Below are 19,479 nucleotides of genomic sequence, written 5' to 3'. Positions count from 1 at the left end.
TCTGATCTTTATGAATTCTTTCCTTCTGCTAACTTTGGGGGGTTTTTGTTCTTCTTTCTCTAATTGCTTTAGGTGTAATGTTAGGTTGTTTATTTGAGATGTTTCTTGTTTCTAGGTAGGATTGTATTGCTATAAACTTCCCTCTTATAACTGCTTTTGCTGCATCCCATAGGTTTTGGGTCATTGTCTTTTCATTGTCATTTGTTTCTAGGTATTTTTTGATCTCCTCTTTGATTTCTTCAGTGATCTCTTGGTTATTTAGTAGTGTATTCTTTAGCCTCCATTTGTTTGTATTTTTTAGATTTTTTCCTGTAATTGACATCTAGTCTCATAGAGTTGTGCTCAGAAAAGATACTTGATACGATTTCTATTTTCTTAAATTTGCCAAGGCTTGATTTGTGACCCAAGATATTATCTATCCTGGAGAATGTTCCATGAGCACTTGAGAAGAAGGTGTATTCTGTTGTTTTTGGATGGAATATCCTATAAATATCAATTAAGTCCATTGTGTTTAATGTATCATTTAAAACTTGTGTTTCCTTATTTATTTTCATTTTGGATGGTACGTTCATTAGTGAAAGGGGGGTGTTAAAGTCCCGCACTATGATTGTGTTACTGTTGATTTCCCCTTTTATGGCTGTTAGCATTTGCCTTCTGTATTGAGGTGCTCCTATGTTGGGTGCATAACTATTTACAATTGTTGTATCTTCTCGTGGATCGATCTCTTGATCATTATATAGTGTTCTTCTTTGTATCTTGTAATAGTCTTTATTTTAATAAAGTCTATTTTGTCCGATATGAGAATTGCTATTCCAGCTTTCTTTTGATTGCCATTTGCATGGAATATCTTTTTCCATCCTCTCACTTTCAGTCTGTATGTGCCCCTAGGTCTGAAATGGGTCTCTTGTAGACAGCATATATACAGGTCTTGTTTTTGTATCCATTCAGTCAGTCTATGTCTCTTGGTGTGAGCATTTAATCCATTTACATTAAGGTAGTTATCGATATGTATGTTCCTATTACGATTTTCTTAATTGTTTTGGGTTTGTTATTGTAGGTCTTTTCCTTCTCTTATATTTCCTGCCTAGAGAAGTTCCTTTAGCATTTGTTGTAAAGCTGGTTTGGTGGTGCTGAATTCTCTTAGCTTTTGCTTATCTGTAAAGGTTTTAAGTTCTCCATCGAATCTGAATGAGATCCTTGCTTGGTAGAGTAATCTTGGTTGTAGTTTTTTCCCTTTCATCACTTTAAATATGTCCTGCCACTCCCTTCTGGCTTGCAGAGTTTCTGCTGAAAGATCAGCTGTTAACCTTATAGGGATTCCTTTGTGTGTTATTTGTTGTTTTTCCCTTGCTGCTTTTAATATTTTTTCTTTAATTTTTGATAGTTTGATTAATATGTGTCTTGGTGTGTTTCTCCTTGGATTTATCCTGTATGGGACTCTCTGTGCTTCCTGAACTTGACTGAATATTTCCTTTCCCATATTAGGGAAGTTTTCAACTATAATCTCTTCAAATATTTTCTCAGTCCCTTTCTTTTTCTCTTCTTCTTCTGGGACCCCTATAATTCGAATGTTGGTGCATTTAATGTTGTTCCAGAGGTCTCTGAGACTGTCCTCAACTCTTTCATTCTTTTTTATTTATTCTGCTCTGTGGTAGTTATTTCCACTGTTTTATCTTCCAGGTCACTTATCTGTTCTTCTGCTTCAGTTATTCTGCTATTGATTCCTTCTAGAGAATTTTTAATTTCATTTATTTTGTTGTTCATCATTGTTTCTTTGTTCTTTAGTTGTTCTAGGTCCTTGTTAAACGTTTCTTGTATTTTCTCCATTCTGTTTCCAAGATTTTGGATAATCTTGACTATCATTACTCTGAATTCTTTTTCAGGTAGACTGCCTATTTCCTCTTCATTTGTTTGGTCTGGTGGGGTTTTACCTTGCTTCTTCATCTGCTGTGTGTTTCTCTGTCTTCTCATTTTGCTTAACTTACTGTGTTTGTGGTCTCCTTTTCGCAGGCTGCAGGTTCATAGTTCCCATTATTTTTGCCATCTGCCCCAAGTGGCTAAGTTGGTTCAATGGGTTATGTAGGCTTCCTAGTGGAGGGGACTGGTGCCTGTGTTCTGGTGGATGAGGCTGGATCTTGTCTTTCTGGTGGACAATGTCATATCTTGAGCATCATATTTTATAACATGTTTCTTTAACTAATGAGTGGCAACACAGCATGAGGAGAAGGAGAGTGGCCAAGAGTCAGGAGACCTGAATCTTAACCATTGTGTTGTCACTACATACATATGAGTTGGGACAAGTTGCCATCTTTCTGGGCTTCAATATCCTCACCAACATATTAAAATGTCTGAATTTCTAATATTCCATTAGTGTTAACATTGCAGTTTGCTACCAGAAGAATCAGGTAGAGAAGAATAGAAAACACAATTTTTGTATTTGAACACTGTAAAATTCAGAGTGATGCTGAATTCAGACCAATCCTAAGGCCTGCAGCATACAGATTTTACAGCCCTCTTTAAGATTACAAATTATAGGGCTTCCCTGGTGGCGCAGTGGTTGAGAGTCCGCCTGCCGATGCAGGGGAAACGGGTTCGTGCCCCGGTCTGGGAGGATCCCACATGCTGCGGAGCGGCTGGGCCCGTGAGCCGTGGCCTCTGGGCCTGTGCGTCCGGAGCCTGTGCTCCGCAATGGGAGAGGCCACAGCAGTGAGAGGCCCACATACTGCAAAAAAAAAAAAAAAAAAAAGATTACAAATTATAAATTCAAAACTAGGTACAGGGCTTCCCTGGTGGCGCAGTGGTTGAGAATCTGCCTGCTAATGCAGAGGACACGGGTTCGAGCCCTGGTCTGGGAGGATCCCACATGCCGTGGAGCAACTAGGCCCGTGAGCCACAACTACTGAGCCTACGCATCTGGAGCCTGTGCTCCGCAGCAAGAGAGGTCGCGATAGTGAAAGGCCCGCGCACCGCAATGAAGAGTGGCTCCCACTTGCCACAACTAGAGAAAGCCCTTGCACAGAAACGAAGACCCAACACAGCAAAATAAATAAATTAATTAATAAACTCCTACCACCAACATCTTCTTTAAAAAAAAAAAACAAAAAAAAACTAGGTACAAAAACTAGGTGTATTATTTTAAATGAGAAAAAAGTCACAACAAAGTTCAAAAGTTAATAGTGCACATATGAAAAATCCAAAAATAATATATTTTATTAATTAACTACCTGACAAAACTCTATACTCCTGAAGTTTTTGGCTGCATACTCTTTGTTCCTCCATATGATAATAATTTTGCAGTGTCCAGAGAGAATAAAAGATAATTTAGTCTTGCTTTCACATGATTGAAAAATCATTTTATTGATATCTTAGAAAAATTTTTATTGATTTTGAAATCAAAGCTTTTATATTTCATTATGATATGCTAAGGGGTTTTTTTTGTTTGTTTTTTTGTGGTACGCGGGCTTCTCACTGTTGTGGCCTCTCCTGTTGTGGAGCACGGGCTCCAGACTCACAGGCTCAGTGGCCATGGCTCACGGGCCCAGCCGCTCCGCGGCATGTGGGATCTTCCCGGACCGGGGCACAAACCCATATCCCCTGCATCGGCAGGTGGACTCTCAACCACTGCGGCACCAGGGAAGCCCCTAAGGGGGGGTTTGACATTTTGAAGCTTCTGTCAGTCTCCTGTCTTTCACTTTTTTTTTTTTTTTGGCTTCCACCAACATACTTCATTGCAGTTATATCTGAACGTTGATCTGATTAACAATTATGAAAAATATACAAAATTGCACTGAAATTAAGTCGCACATGATATGTCAAACCAAAATGCATTTTTAAATTGATGCTCCACAGTATTGAGCCATATAATCAAATTCCTCTTCTATCATACACATCCATTTCCTGACAGGTTTGTGCCAATTTCCTCCCCTGTAAACTGAGTGGATTTTATAGGGTGATTTTTTTCTTTTCATTATGAAAACTTTCAAATACCGAATAAGAGTACAATAATCATCCATGTACCCACCTCCTGAATTTGACAATCGTTAACATTTTGCCATATTTACTTCATTTGTGTATTATGTTTGTCCTTTCACAGTACTGGTCAAAATTTTACATCATACTAAATCTGACTCTGCCAGACTTCCTTAGGCAAAGATGAGTGAGATTCTCTAAGATATCAGATGATACGTTTAGATGCTTAAAACATGCAACTTCTCACCCAGAAGTATTCACAGTGTAACACAGCAACAGGTTTTCTGATAAATTCTATTTTGTGCAATTCCAATATATAGTGCATATATTGCATATTTAACTCTTATTCCTGACAAGAGAGAACTTGCATTTTGATGATATTCAAATCCTCAGCTTCCAGATTTACACATATTCCGATTGGATGCCTTTTCCTAGATTAATTGTGACTCCATTCATTGTGTCCCATATTTGTCCTCCTTTCCTCATATACTTACTGTAGTTCATGTTACTTCTACCTATGAACAGTAACAGTATTCCTAGAATTCATTCATACCTCTGGAGAGCTGGCAGTAACTTCACTTTGCACAGCAGTGATTACAAGCAAGATTAATATCCAGGTTTTAAAGTGGAATCCCCAAAATGTTCACCTGATATGAAAGAGAGAGAGAGAGAGAGAGAGAGAGAGAGAGAATGTGTGTGTGCGTTTAGGGGGAAGGGGAAGAGATTGTAAGGGAAGAGAAGCCAGATCGAAAATAAATAATGGGCTTAAGCAGTTACAGCTAAAATAGTTTTCCTTCACAAATTTAATATAAATGGTTTTAAAAGGAGCCTGTACAAGTGAGAAAACCCGAAGTTGTAGCTGCATGAGCTTCATGGTATATCTGTCTCTGTTCCTATCTGTTCTTTCATGTATCTCTGGTGAAAATCAAGTCCAAGGCTCCCAGAGCCTGGGACTCTGGAACTCAGAGTCATTCTATAATTGGTTTATAGTGATGGAGGAATATGTCCTTAATTTCTGAATATACAAACTGAAATATTTAAGCATGAAATGTCCTGACATCTATAATTCACTTTAAGATGACTCGGCAAAAGTATAGATAGATATACATGCAATCATGAGGCAATATGGCAAAATGTTAGCAGTTGCTGAATCCAGATGGTATGTATATGGATGTCCACTGCACCAAGTTTTTCTATTTTTCTGTGCGTTTAAAATTTTTCATCATAAAAGTCTAAAAATAAGGCACCATATGAGACTCACTTATTTAAGGGAAGAGAAAACTGAGGCCCAGAGGAGCCAAAGGACTTGCCCAAGGTCACAACGCAAGCTATTTCTCATTCTCTGTGGCTGCTTCTCCTGATGAGAGGAGCCAGGATTCTCACTTAGGGGATTTTCCTGCGGTAAAGATCAGGTTTGCATTTGACTTCTCACTTTGCAGTATCTCCTTTTCAACACAACAGAAATGCACAGGGATTGTGATGACAAAATGCTAGAGTATGATGTTCCCACCGTCCATTTGTGAGCAAGGCCTAGGCAGTAGAAGTGGTCAGGCCATGACTGACGAGCCCGGGAGCCGATGCAGAACACTTCACCCCACCTGCCTAGCTGATCTCCTACAGGGGGTGTCTTGGTTTCATGCTAATTCTGGTGTCTCATTTGTAAATGTTTAGCAGTTTTCTTTAATAGGCACATGACGTGTTATTCTCCCAGAGAAAGCAGATCACTTGCGGAAATCAAAAGGAGGCCTCCTCCTACAGGAAGAAGTTTTGCAACCATATGAAAATGTACAAAGGACAAAGGAAAGGAAAAATGGGTTTATCCAGCCTCAGCGGCAATCTCTACAGCACTCTGTGATTCCCTTTTAAAGAAACCTCCTTGCACACTGGTCAGTTCACAAATATGTAATGAGTATGTTTTCTGTGTCCATATCTATCCTCGTGCAAGGCCGTCACAAGATGGATAGTGACTGAAGGAAAGATGCCAAGAGCAAAAGGTACAGACAAAGAACACAAGAATTCATCTCTGAAGGAGCAGCTCCCCAGAGCTGGGGACAGAGTAGGAGACTTCCAGTGCAGCAACAAGCTTCAGAGCCCCAGAGGATGCACAGATACCATCTGATGGGGATGACAAGCCTGTCAGATACTTAGAAATGGTCACTTTTGCTGTTCTCAACTTTTTATATTCTCAACTTTTTATATAAACTCCCTGTCTGCAGGACTGCTCTAGAGAGGCTGCTTCTATGCCTGCTTGCTCACCAGGGCAAATAACCAACCTTCTAGACAAGTCAGAAAAGATATCTCCTTTAATGAGGGAATGAGCAAAGAAGATGCTGCAGATTCTATACCATCCTGAGAGAAATGGGACTCTATTCATCCTCCTTTAAAAATACTTAATTTGCATGTGTTTTACAAGTATGATTGCAATATTTCTTCTATTGTTATAGTTCAATTGTAAATTTTCCTATATTAAATTATGGTTATGTTTCCTAACCTGCAGTATGGCAAGTACTTTGTATGATGATATTTTTAGAGAATAGACAGTTATCTAGAGACTATGGTTCCCTGAACACGAGGAACACATTTGATTCTGAGGAGTCTGAAATAACACAATCAACATTTCCCTCTTGGAGTTATTATTTGCAGTTAGATTTACAGAAGGCCTTAGGTGGTTTGTTTCATTGCTGTTTTCAGCAAATCATCTTCTAAAAGAGAGTATATTATGATAGTGTTGTTATTGTTTTTAAAAGAAGATAGAACCCTCCTTGCCTTTTGATTATAAAGTGATGTATTTTTCCTCCATATTAAAAGCTAAAATAATTGACTCCAGATATATAAAATATGAGCAGAAGTTTCTCTTTCAGGGCATTCCCCTCATATATCATTAATACCCTAACCATGAAATTATGCAAATTTGCAGCAAGGCCATTCTCTTTTCTCTCCAATACCTAAAGCATGCTTCCCAATGACCCCCAAAGATAATTCTTTGACAAGATCTATCGAAATGATTAACTTCTAGTCAGACTGTTACCAAAAAAAAGACATAAATTACCAACACTAGGAATACAAGAAGGAGCATCTCTGTAGATTCTAGGTTATGAAAAGGATTATGTGGATAATGAAAATTTCAAGTCAATAAAATTGAGAATCTAAATGAATCAGATAAACCCCTTGACAATAAACAATTAAAAATCACTGAAGAAGAAGTGCTAACCTAATTAGCTATATATATTAAATGAAATGAACTCATAGTTTAAAAATCTCACCACAAAGAAAACTTTAGCATTAGATGACTTCATTGTTGAATTCCAACAAAAAATTTTAAAAAGAGACTATGCCAATTCCACACAAATTCTTCCAGAAAATTGAAACTCATTCTATGAAATTAACATCCTCTTGACATCCCAAGTGAAAACAACATTACAAGAAAACTACAGGTAACTTTCTTTTATAAATATAGACACAAAAACTTCAAAAATAATAGCAAATCCAATCCAACAATATATAAAGGAGATAATATATCATGACCAAGTGAAGCATTATCTCAAAAATGCAAGACTGGTTCAAAAATCAATCAACAAGGGACTTACCTGGTGGCGCAGTGGTTAAGAATCTGCCTCCCAGTGCAGGGGACATGGGTTCGAGCCCTGGTCCGGGAAGATCCCACATGCCGTGGAGCAACTAAGCCCATGCACCACAACTACTAAGTCTGCACTCTAGAGCCCACATGCCACAACTACTGAAGCTCTAGGCATGTGCCTAGAGCTCGTGTTCCACAACAAGAGAAGCCATTGCAATGAGAAGCCCACTCACCGCAAAGAAGAGTAGCCCCTGCTCGCCACAAGTAGAGAAAGCATGCACACACAGCAACAAAGACCCAATGCAGCCAAAATTAAATAAATAAATGAAATAATTTTTAAAACATCAATCAACAAAATTCACCATATCTATACACTAAAGATGAAAATCATATAATCATCTCAATAGATGTAGAAAAAGTCTTTCAAAAATTCAACACTTGTTCATGATATATCATGATATAAACTCCCCACAAATAGGAATGGAAAGAAACATCATCAATGTGATAAAAATATCTAGAAAAAAATGTATAACCAACATTATACTTAGTGAGAGAATGAGCATTTTCCCCCTAAGACACAGAACAAAAGCAAAGATATACACTTTCACAACTTTTATTCAAAATTGTACTGGAGGTCTTAGCCAGTACAATAAGAAAAGTAAAAAAAGGCACCCATAATTGAAAGGAAGAAAGAAAAGTCTCTTTTTTCAGATGACATGATTGTCTACATAAAAAATCCCAAGAATCTATTAAAAAGCTACTATAATGGCTAAGTAGATTTAGCAAAGTTGCCGGATATAGGCAAAATAGCCAAAAATCAATCACAAGTTTATATACTAGCAATAAATAATTAGAAATTGAAATAAAAATACAATTTACAATAGATCCAAAAACACAAAATACTTCTGTATAAATCTTACAAAATATACATAAGATCTGTCCACTGAAAACTACAAAAAGCTGATGGAAGAAATCAAGGAAGACATAAATAAATGGAAAGAGTTACCATTTTAATGGATTAGAAAGCTCAATATTAAGACATAAATTCCCTCAAAACTCATCTATACATATTTACACACATATGCAAATTAAACATAGTACAAAATAAGAAGGAGATCAAAGAATAAATGATAAGGACAATTAGAAAATACTTTGAGATGAATGTAAATGAACACATAGCATACAAAAACTCATGAGGTGTAACTTAAGAGGTGCTCAGAGGGAAATCTGTAGTGCAAACACCAACATCAAAAAAGAAGAAAGATCTCAAATCAACAATGTAATCTTCCATGTTAAGATAGTAGGAAAAGAAGAACTTTGAATCAAGAGCAGAAGAAAGGAAATGATAAGAATTAGAGTGGAAATCAATGAAGTAGAAAATATAAAAACAATGGAGAAAATCAATAAACCCCAAACTTAGTTCTCTGAAAAGATCAATAAAATTGAGAAAACTCTAGCTAGACTGATTAGAAAAGAAAAGAAAGAAAACTCAAATTATTAAAATTGAGAACTAAAAAGGGACATTACTACTGAGTTTACAGAAATAAAGTTTTATAAGGGAATACTAAAGGCAGCTATATGACAACAAATTAAATAATTTACATGAAATGGGAAAAACTTCTTAAAAGATAAAAATTATAAAAAGTGACTCAAGAAGAAATAGAAAATCTGAATAGATTTATAATAAGAGACTGAATCAGTAATTTTAAAACTATATACAAAGAAAACTCCAGGCCCAAATGCCTTCACCAGTGAATTCTACTAAACATTTAAAGAATTTTACCAGTTCTTCACAAACTTCCCAAAAAAATAAAAGAGGAGAGAACACTTTGTAACTCATTTAATGTGGTCAGCATCATCTTGATAACAAAACCAGACAAAGACATCACAAGAAATGAAAATTACAGACCAATGTCTCTTATGAATATAGACAAAAAAACTCTCAACAAAATACTGGCAAATAAAAATAAAGCAATACATATAATGAAATTTATCTAGGAAATGCAAGGCTGTTTCTATATCCAAAAATCAATTAATGTAATATTCTAAATGAATAGAATAAAGTACAAAAACCCACACTTATCTCAATAGATGCAAAATTGCACTTGACAAAATTCAACACCCTTTCATGATAAAAACACTAAACAACAAAAGAATAGAAGAAAATTTCCTCAACTTCAGAAAGAGGAGCTACAAAGAAAAAAACACCCACAGCTAATATCATATTTAATAGTGAAAGACTGAACTCTTACCCTTAACATCAGGAACAAGACAAGGATGGCTGATGTCACAACTTCTATTCAATATTATGCTTGAGGTGCTAGCCAGGGCAACTAGGCAAGAAAAAGAAAAGTCATCCAAATTGAAAAGAAAGAAGTGAAACTATCTCTACTTGCAGATAATACAATCTTGTAGATAGAGAATCCTAATGAATACATACACACACACACACACACACACACAGAGAGAGAGACAGCTATTAGAGCTAATAAACAGGCTCAATAAAATTGCAGAATACAAGACCTATATACAAAAATTAATTGCATTTCTACATACTGTCAATGAACATCCTGAACACTCCTGAAGCTACGAAAACAATTTCAATCACACACACATCAATACACACATCAAAGAGAATAAAATATTTTAAAATAAATTTAACAAAAGGAGTGAGAATTATACTCTGAAAAGTACAAAACATGGTTGAAAGAAATTAAAGAAGACTTAAATAAATGAAAAGACATTCTATTATCATGGATCAGAAGACAATATTTTTAAGATGGCAATACTCCCCCAAACAGTCTACATATTCAATGCAGTCCTTATAAAAATACCAACTTACTTTTCTGCAGAAATTGACAAGTTAATTCTAAAATCCCTATGGTCTAAAACTGAAGGGACCAGAATAGTCAAAACAACTGTGAAAAAGTTCAAAATTGGAGAATGCATACTTCCTAACTTTAAAACATACTACAAAGCTAAAGTAATCAAGACTGTGTTGTACTAGCATAAAGACTGACTTATTGATAAATGAAATAAAATTGAGAGTCCAGAAATAAACCTTTATACTTATGATCATCTGATTTTCAGCAAGTGTTTCAAAGCAATTTAATGGAGAAAAATACTCTTTTCAATAAATGGTGCTGGGACAACTGTATATCCCCTCAAAAAATGAAGTTTGATCCGAACATCATACCATATACACATATTTACTTAAAATGTATCAAAGACCTAAATGTAAGATCTAAAACTATGAAACTTATAATAACATAGGTGTGCATGTTTGTGACCTTGGGTTATGCAACTCTTTCTTAGATATGAAACAAAAAGGACAAGCAACAACAATAACAGAAAGATAAATTGGACATCATCAAATTTTTTTTAATTTGTGTTTTAAAAAACACCATGAATAAAGTGAAAAGACAACCCAAAGAATGGGAGAAAATTATTTCAAATCATTTATGTGATAAGGGGCTTGTATCTGGAATATATAAAGAACAATTATAACTAAACAACAAAAAGAAAAATAAACCAATTAAAAAATGGGTTAAAGGATCTGAACAGACATTTCTCCAAAGAAAATATTCAAAAGGTCAATAAACACATGAAAAGGTGTTCAACATCATTAGCCATCAAGCAAATGCAAATCAAAACCACAATGAGATATAATTTCACAACCACTAGAATAGCTATAACCAAAAAATGGAAAATAACAACTGTTGATGAAGATGTGGAAAAACTGGAACCCTCAAACACTGACAGGACTGTAAAATGAAGCAGTTGCTTTGGAAAAGAATTTGGTGGTTCCTCAAAAGGTTAAACATAGAGTTATCAAATGACCCAGCAATTCCACTCTTAGGTATATACCCAAGAGAAATAAAAATATACGTCCACACAAAACTCGTACATGATGTCCATAGCAGCGTTATTCATAACGACTAAAAAGTGGAAGCAACCCAATGTCTACCAACTGTTGAATGAATAAAGTGTTGTGTATCCTTAAAGCCAAATCTTTTAGCAATAAAAAAAGGAAGTACTGATACATTCTACAACACAGATGAACTTTGAAAATATGCTAAGCCAAAGAAACCAATAATAAAGGACCATCTATTATATTATTCCATTTATATGAAATGTCCAGAATAGGAAAATTTATAGAAGACAGATTAGTGGTTACACGGAATTGGGGATTGGGAGGTTGGAGTGCTGACTAAAGGGTGTCAAGTTTCTTTGTGGGGTGTTGAAAAGTTCTAAAATGTATTATGGTGATGGTAGTTTAACTCTGAACATACTGAATTGACACTTCAACTGGGCAAATGGTATGATATGTACAATATATCTCAATAAAACTATTTTAAAAACTGATCTATAGATTCAAAGCAATTCCAATCAACAAACCAGCCAAAATATAGAATATATGGAGATGTCTGGTATTTTTAAGATTAAAATATTCTCATTTTCAACTTTACAGTTTTTTTACTTTATTTTTGTAAACCAAAAAGTATATGACTTTAATGAGGAAAAATAAAATTTTTATATATAATCACTAAACTTTATTTTATTATTATATCATTATCTGTTTACTATTTTCATTTGATCATACCATACAACAGAATTTCTTTTTAGCAATAGAATTTCAAAAATGGAGACAGCTTAGCTTAATAACCTATGCCCTCTATATAGGAGGAATCTGAGATTCAGAGAAAACAAGCAAGTTGGCAAAGATTTTGCAAATAGTTAGTGCCAGAATTGGGACTGAAATTCAGGTCACCAGATTCTTCAAGAGTTTCAAATTATATTTTAAAAATTAATACTAGGTATCCTTAAAGAAGAAAAGGAAATGGATAGGATGGGAGTTTTTACAATATCTTTATTATTAAACTTACATGTTATTTAAGCAGATGATTTAAGGCCACATTTATATAAACAATAAACATAAATTGAATGCAGTAATATATAAAATAAAGGATAAGAAAACTGATTAAGGAAATATAAGATATAGTTTGTTATCCAAATTAGTGAACATTTTCCTGAACATTTCGTTTTCCTTTTTCAGTTTTAATACAGTGGTTTAAAATACCTAAGATTCATTATAGAACGCTGTGTCCAATTTTGAATTTTGTGTAATCATCAGTATAGCTACCTTCAACTCAAGCACACTAATGTCTTTCTAGAAAGGGTCCTTGGAAACTTAATAATAAAGCAATGTAATTGAGTTTATTTCTAAATGATTCATGTAATTAAAGTTTAACATAACTGGACGTGAATTGTTTTTAGACTTTCATTTCTGTATTGTGGAACACACATGGTGGGAAACTTGTAGTCATAAAACATCTCTCTCTCTCAAGGATGTAAATGCCTTTGACATTGCTGGATGATTCTGTCACTGAGGGAACGGGCACCATCTGTCCCTGCTTAGTTGTGTTGAGAATGTTGACCTGACAGCACATGGCGAAACTAGGGGAGCCTGAAGGAATACCTCCATTCCATTTTAACTTAGCAATAAGTTATCTGAAGTGTTGTAAAGCCATATGAGTTTGTGTCTGGGAAATGAAGACAGTAGAATCATTGTCAGACTGCAAAAGATTAATTATGGGAATTTAGAAAGAGAAAGACACAGAAGTTATCTGGGTTCAGAACCAATCACCTTTTCCAGCTGTCACACAGGGGTAAAGGGGATAGACAGAGATTCTCTATTTGCTAAGGATCTAATTGAGACTGCTGAGTTAGAGAGCCAGGTGAGGGAAAACATATTAGTGGGAAAAGAGGCTACACTGATGAGGGTATTGTATGATTAGATTAGAACAGTACTGTACTTAATTCACAGTCAACTTGGGAGGATAGGTTTGTAATCATAATTCACCTTTCATTTTAGTCTATTATAGTCAAAAAACAGAAAAGCAGCAGACACAAATGTCAGGCAATTGCAAAGGTTTTATTTCCTCCAACCCACATATCTAATTTTATAAGTAGTCTATTATCTCTACTTATATTGCAAATGTGTAGCTAATTAACTCATCATATTCTCCCTGAAACATTCTCTTCCCCCTCCTTCTATGCTCTCAGTTTCCATTAATGGAACTAGCATCACTTCAGTTCTGAAGCTTGGAATCATTTTAGCCCCCTCTTCCCCCACCATTAGTTACTTGGTAATTGATTCCACTTCCAGAATATATCTCTAATTTGTTTCCTTCTCTTTGTTTTCAATAATGCAATCACAATTCAAGCCCTCCCTCTTACCATGTGTTTATTCTCTAAATATTCACTAGCTGGATTCCCTATCCCCAATCTTCCCTCTACAGCCAGATTTATGATTCACTTTCCTAGAGAACAATTCTAGTCCTATTTCTATGATGTAAAATCTTTGCTTACCCCAAACTAGCTATTGAATAAAGCCCAAATGCAAGTAGGCCATCCTGATTTCCCATTCAATGACTATATTTACTCTACCCACCTGCATGTTCCCTGCCCTGAGTTTCTTTGCCTCTGTACCTTATTTATGAGGTTTCCTCTGTCTGGAATGCCCGCTTACTTTCTATTTATCCTTTAAGACCTAGATAAAATTTCTCATCTACACAGAATTTTCTTGGGTCACATGGCTATGGATAAATTTTTGCCACCTGAATGTTCACAGAATGGGGCTGAAAGGCATCCACCTAAGAACACTGTGAGTACTAGATATTGGAACTGTAGAATCATTGGACAACATATGTATCTTTGCAGTTTGGACCACCATGTCAGAAAAAAATGATAAATGGCCAGCATAACTCCCAACCCTAAGATACTTTCCAAGGAAAACTCTGGAAAATAAAAATTGGTGAGTCTTCTCCCCATATCTGAAAGTCTGGTTGAATCCATAATAAAAAGAAGCACTACTGAACATTTAAGCACAAACACACAAAAAAAAATATGAAAAGTGGGAACATATTTTTAAGGAAAAAAAATGCTTGAATAATCCACTGGATTTCTCTGAAAGGACAGATAAGCCTAAAAGCAATGTGGGACACAATGGATATGATTGTTAGACTTCCATGGTAAAGGGATGCCTGTTTCCTCTCACTCCATCCCCCATATGCTATAACAATTACACAGTGTTTTCACAATTCTCTCAGTAAGCCATGCTCTTTCATATCTCCATGCCTGTTCATCCTCTTTTTGGTTCTTTGGGATATATTAAATGTTACCTCTGTTTTGAAACCTTCCTCCAAAACAGAGAAGTAAATTCACTTTTGCTTTCAATTTCCTGGCACTTTGGTCCTATCTCAATTATGATATCCCTTGTAGAGGTGCACTAATTACTTTTTTACAACATACCTCTACTTATGGATGAGTCCCTGGATTATAGGTACTGAGATATTATTCACTCTTTAAATCACTAGAATCTACTGAAGGGCCTAACATGTAGTAAATGTTCAACAGATATTGGATAGATGAAAGAAAAAACGAATCAAGATATGGTAGGGATTACTAACTTGAAGTTTCAAAACAAAATGAGGCTCAGAATTTGAATTCCTCGCTCCTAATCAGCCAACTTATCTGTGGCAAAGCTAAGATTCAAACCCAAGTTTTCTTACTCCAAGACCAATACTGATTTCCTAAATTGACTCACATGAACTTGTTTGCCAAATCTTGAATATTCAAATCAGATGACACTCGGCGCTTTAACCAGCTAGGTTTTTAAAAACCAAGAGGCACACTTCTTTACAAAGAAGCATAACTGTAATGAACCTTAAATACAAATAGCTGCATAAAAACAATCACGTTTAGGTACATGGCACATTCACAAAAGATTAGTAAGGTAAAGCAAGATATATTAAAACAATTCTTAGCTTTGAAAAAGCCATGCGCTTCTTCACAAATCTGTTCTTCGTGTGACTATCAAAGACAGGTAATTGGACTGATGAATCTGGGCCTGAACGAATATTTGATTCAAGCAGGTTTCAGCATGAGAAAAGAGTACGGAGTGCCCCTTGAGGTTTACGGTGCTAAGGGGATATGAACTGATTAATGCAGCCTGCTAACTATCCCAATTTATTATTTTAGTCAGGCAAAAGAACTGTGTGACTAGGTTTCAAAACAAATCAATTATTTCAGGTTGCTCGAGATTGTTTTCAGTGCTTGTAAGCAGAAGAACAGCAGTCAAATCTCATGTCCATATTGTAAACTGATTAGCCATGTATCCCATTTCACGACTGATTCCAGCTGTGTCTGCAGGCTTGGCCACTGAGCATTTCCAAGAAACATTTCCACCTATCAACACTATCCTTCTCAATGGCAGGACAACTGGCAGAGATAAGAAAAACTGGGTATTCTGCTTATACCAGTATTGAGATAAAATATTCTAAGTTTGACAAAGATAGAAGAGAACATATCTAAAGGGACCATTCTGCCCCATTTGTAAAGACATAATTTCCTTTGTTACTATGTTTTTTTCTACCAAAACATATGACACTGACCACTTTGGGAATGAGGGTTCAGACTATGCGGATCACTGGTATGATGCATTGTAGCCACATGTGTGTTCCTGCCTTGCTCTCTTTAAGCACTCTTTTTCTGTACAAATTTTTAAAGAAACATTATGCAATTTGCTGCCAATTTATGCAGAACTGTCGAAGTGTGATGTCATTTTGGTCAAAATTAGATTGCATAAATTCAGAAACCCTAACCTGAGATCATTCAATTTCCCAAATTACTAGATTTACATATTAATAACTCCTAGGGTATTTTTCTTTTCACTAGCTCTAATTGCAACCAGAATTTATGTCTTGGGATCTTTTAAAATCCAACTGCAAAGGCCAAGTGCTTAAAGCCTGGAGCCTTGCCACACTGTCACAGAGACCCTCTGCAGACACAAATCTAAAAGGTTGGGGCTTTGCATTTCATTCTGTTTCCCCCCTCGGGATGGTTCTCACCACACTATTTAATAAATACTCACACACTCTCATCAAACCTTATTGCCAAATGACAGTGGCAAGAGAGTATTTATGGACCATTGATTCAAAACGTGTTCACTTTTCTATCACATTTATCTTTATCAGAATGTACACATAAAAATTCAAGAAATTAGATTTTTTTTTCCTTGAATTCATCTTGCCAATTTCCACAGTATCTGTGAATTGGAAAAGAAATAAAAAGGTGGGGCTTCCCTGGGGGCGCAGTGGTTGAGAATCTGCCTGCTAATGCAGGGGACACGGGTTCGAGCCCTGGTCTGGGAGGATCCCACATGCCACGGAGCGGCTGGGCCTAGTAAGCCATGGCCGCTGAGCCTGTGCGTCCGGAGCCTGTGCTCCACAACAAGAGAGGCTGCAACAGTGAGAAGCCCGCGCGCTGCGATGAAAAGTGGCCCCCACTTGCCACAACTAGAGAAAGCCCTCGCACAGAAATGAAGACCCAACACAGCCAAAAATAAATAAATTAATTAATTTTTTAAAAAAAGAAATAAAAAGGTGAAATCTGGTTTGTGTGTGTGTGTACTGAGCTAAGAGTTTTGGGTGTCCCACCTCCTTTGAGGTAACAGGATCTCCCACAGAGGGAAGGAGTTAGTAAAGATTTTGATCCATTCAAAACATGCTTATTCCCTTGGTGGCTGGGAAAAGCTAGCATTGTTTGGTGGTATATTTCTCAACTCACTAAAGAGAGTTTATATTTGCATGCACATACTTAATGGTCCATTAAACAGCCATTCCAAAGGCTATGGTAGGTTGGGTGTAAATTCAGAACTCTCCTGCCCTTATTTAACAGCAAAACATAGCGGTACGTATCTCATTGAAGATCTCTTTTCAGTGGAGGCCTCTGCAATGCATAGTTTACTTGGGCAGTGATCAATCTGCCCAGGGAAAATAGCCTCCAGCTAGAATTCAGCAGAGAGGAGAAGCTGGGCCAGAGACTGAGAGGACTGAAGTGGAAACTGTATTCCTCAAGAAGAGAGATGTGCAGTCGCATGTTCACTGCAGTATTATTCACAATAGCCAAGATATGGAAACAACCTAAGTTTCCATCAGCAGATGAACGGATAAAGAAGATACAGTGTATTATGTATCAATATATATATACACACACAATGGATTTGGGGGATGAATCAGTGGTTAATTAGGGTTTGTCCTACTAATAGAGGAAGGGGATAATCTGGATTCCAATTTGATCCTCTCCTCTACTGTACAATAACAATAGTAATAATTATAACAATTCTGCACTGAGTTGACCAGGGCTTTCCTTATATTATTTCACTTATTTCTTACAACTGCCCTATGAGGTGGATACACATTACTATTTTATAGATGAAGTAACTAACACCCCAAATCTATGCAAAATACCTAAGAAGCCAGGTCAAAATGACCAGGCTCCATACACCTGACCACTACTCCCTCCTGCTTCCCATTTGGACACCAGAAATCTTCTTCCCCCACTGTTGGTAGCTGTTCAAGCACATGTGCCCAAACAGAATTAGAAGGGCCTCACTTACGCACCTCTGCCCAACACCAGCACCTCTGCTCTGATGAAGCTGTGGGTGTGTTACTAGCCCTCTGGGCCTCCGCGTCTGAGACGACCTGAGATAGGTACAGCGTGGGCTCTGGGGACAAGCTGCAAGGCTCAAATGCTGTCTCTGCCACGTACCAAGTATGTGACTGTGGACAAAGTCCCCTGTGCTCCTTAGTTTACTTCACCTATAAAACAGGGTTATAAGAATACCACCCTCATAGGTTGGTTTCAAGGATTAAATGAGGTAACACCTGTGAAGAATTTACAATTTTATCTGGCAAATAGCAAGTACTCAATAAATGTTAATGATTATTATTTTCCACCAAACACAAGACTCGGTCCCATGGTGCTACAAAAAGGGGCAAGTTACATAGGGAACACTGATTCCTTTATTGGGGGCAACATGGTGCTCCTGTTTGTATCCCCCTTTCTCTGTCTTTGGCTTCTGTTCCTTATTTCTCTGAAAGTTTGCACAGTTCCTGATAGAATAAATGACTTTCCAAGAGACCCATAGAAAGCCAAAGCAAAGCATCTAAAAATATGAACATTTTTCAGTCCTCTAGCCAGGAGATCATAAACTGTTTGCAAAATACAAAATAAAGTTCAGTCGTAATTACAAAAGAGGGGTAGCACAGTTTTAAAAAGCACCCCTGTGTCATGGAAAACTTTCATCTGCCATCTTTTTAAAATGGCAGAGCTATTGTTTTTGTGCAGATGCTCAGCTTTGTGACAAATAGATAAGAAGTACATGGTGACAACAACAAGGTAAAGAAATGGAGGGGAAGGGAGAGTGAAGGCTAGTCTGGCAGCTGAGCACCATACTGGGTGACCATTAAATTCTCTATTTTCAATATCATTTGCAATATTGTTGGGAATACAGTTACAGAGGAGAAAAAAAATCAACATTTTAATCTACATTTATGTTCCAAAAGTTTGTTGGGAGACAGCCCTCAAAACTTTAAAATACTCTATATTTGCATAAGGTGACATGAGCTGGCTGTTTGTGCCTCTTTTTGTTCAGATCCGCTCCAGTCCTGCCCTTCCTCTCCTCTGTGTTGCAGGAAATCACATTTCCCAGGCTCCTTTGCCCTCTAGCCTGCGGGTCGGCTTGGCCAACAGGAAGTAATGATGGGGGGCTGGATGACAGGCCAGGGTGTTTGTCCCCTTGTCTCTGCCACCAGTGACATTGTCATCAGCACTGACCACTCTCTGCCCTGATTCCAGCTCCCAGCAGGCAGCCCCTCGCTCTGTGGTTCCAGCTTCCACTGCACAGTCCCAGCTTCTTAGCTCTGGTACCACCACCTCCTCTAAGTCCCTCCAGCCCTAGGGGTCTGGTGGTTTCCTGCTGTGGTTAATCTCTGGGTTTGCTCACCATTTCCTGTTGGTCTCCTTGCCCCTTACATCACCTGTGTAAACAGTGTCCAGTATTGAATTCCCTCTGTTTGAAATAGTCA

At 36.9% G+C, this 19,479-nt stretch overlaps 1 long non-coding RNA gene across 1 annotated transcript in view; it reads right to left on the bottom strand.

Moving 5' to 3' along the window:
- The window catches only part of LOC309809764, a 128,006-nt gene that overhangs the window by 59,041 nt on the left and 49,486 nt on the right, over nucleotides 1-19,479 (bottom strand). The window contains exon 2 of the long non-coding RNA XR_014294898.1: nucleotides 9,799-9,879. This is a non-coding gene — a long non-coding RNA (uncharacterized lncRNA). The remainder of the gene's footprint in view (nucleotides 1-9,798; nucleotides 9,880-19,479) is intronic.

The sequence above is a fragment of the Mesoplodon mirus genome (assembly GCF_964341445.2).
Source record: "Mesoplodon mirus genome assembly, chromosome: 8".
NCBI classification, from domain to species: domain Eukaryota; kingdom Metazoa; phylum Chordata; class Mammalia; order Artiodactyla; family Ziphiidae; genus Mesoplodon; species Mesoplodon mirus.
Note: the sequence above shows the minus strand (reverse complement) of the source record. Positions and strands in the feature narration are given on the sequence as shown.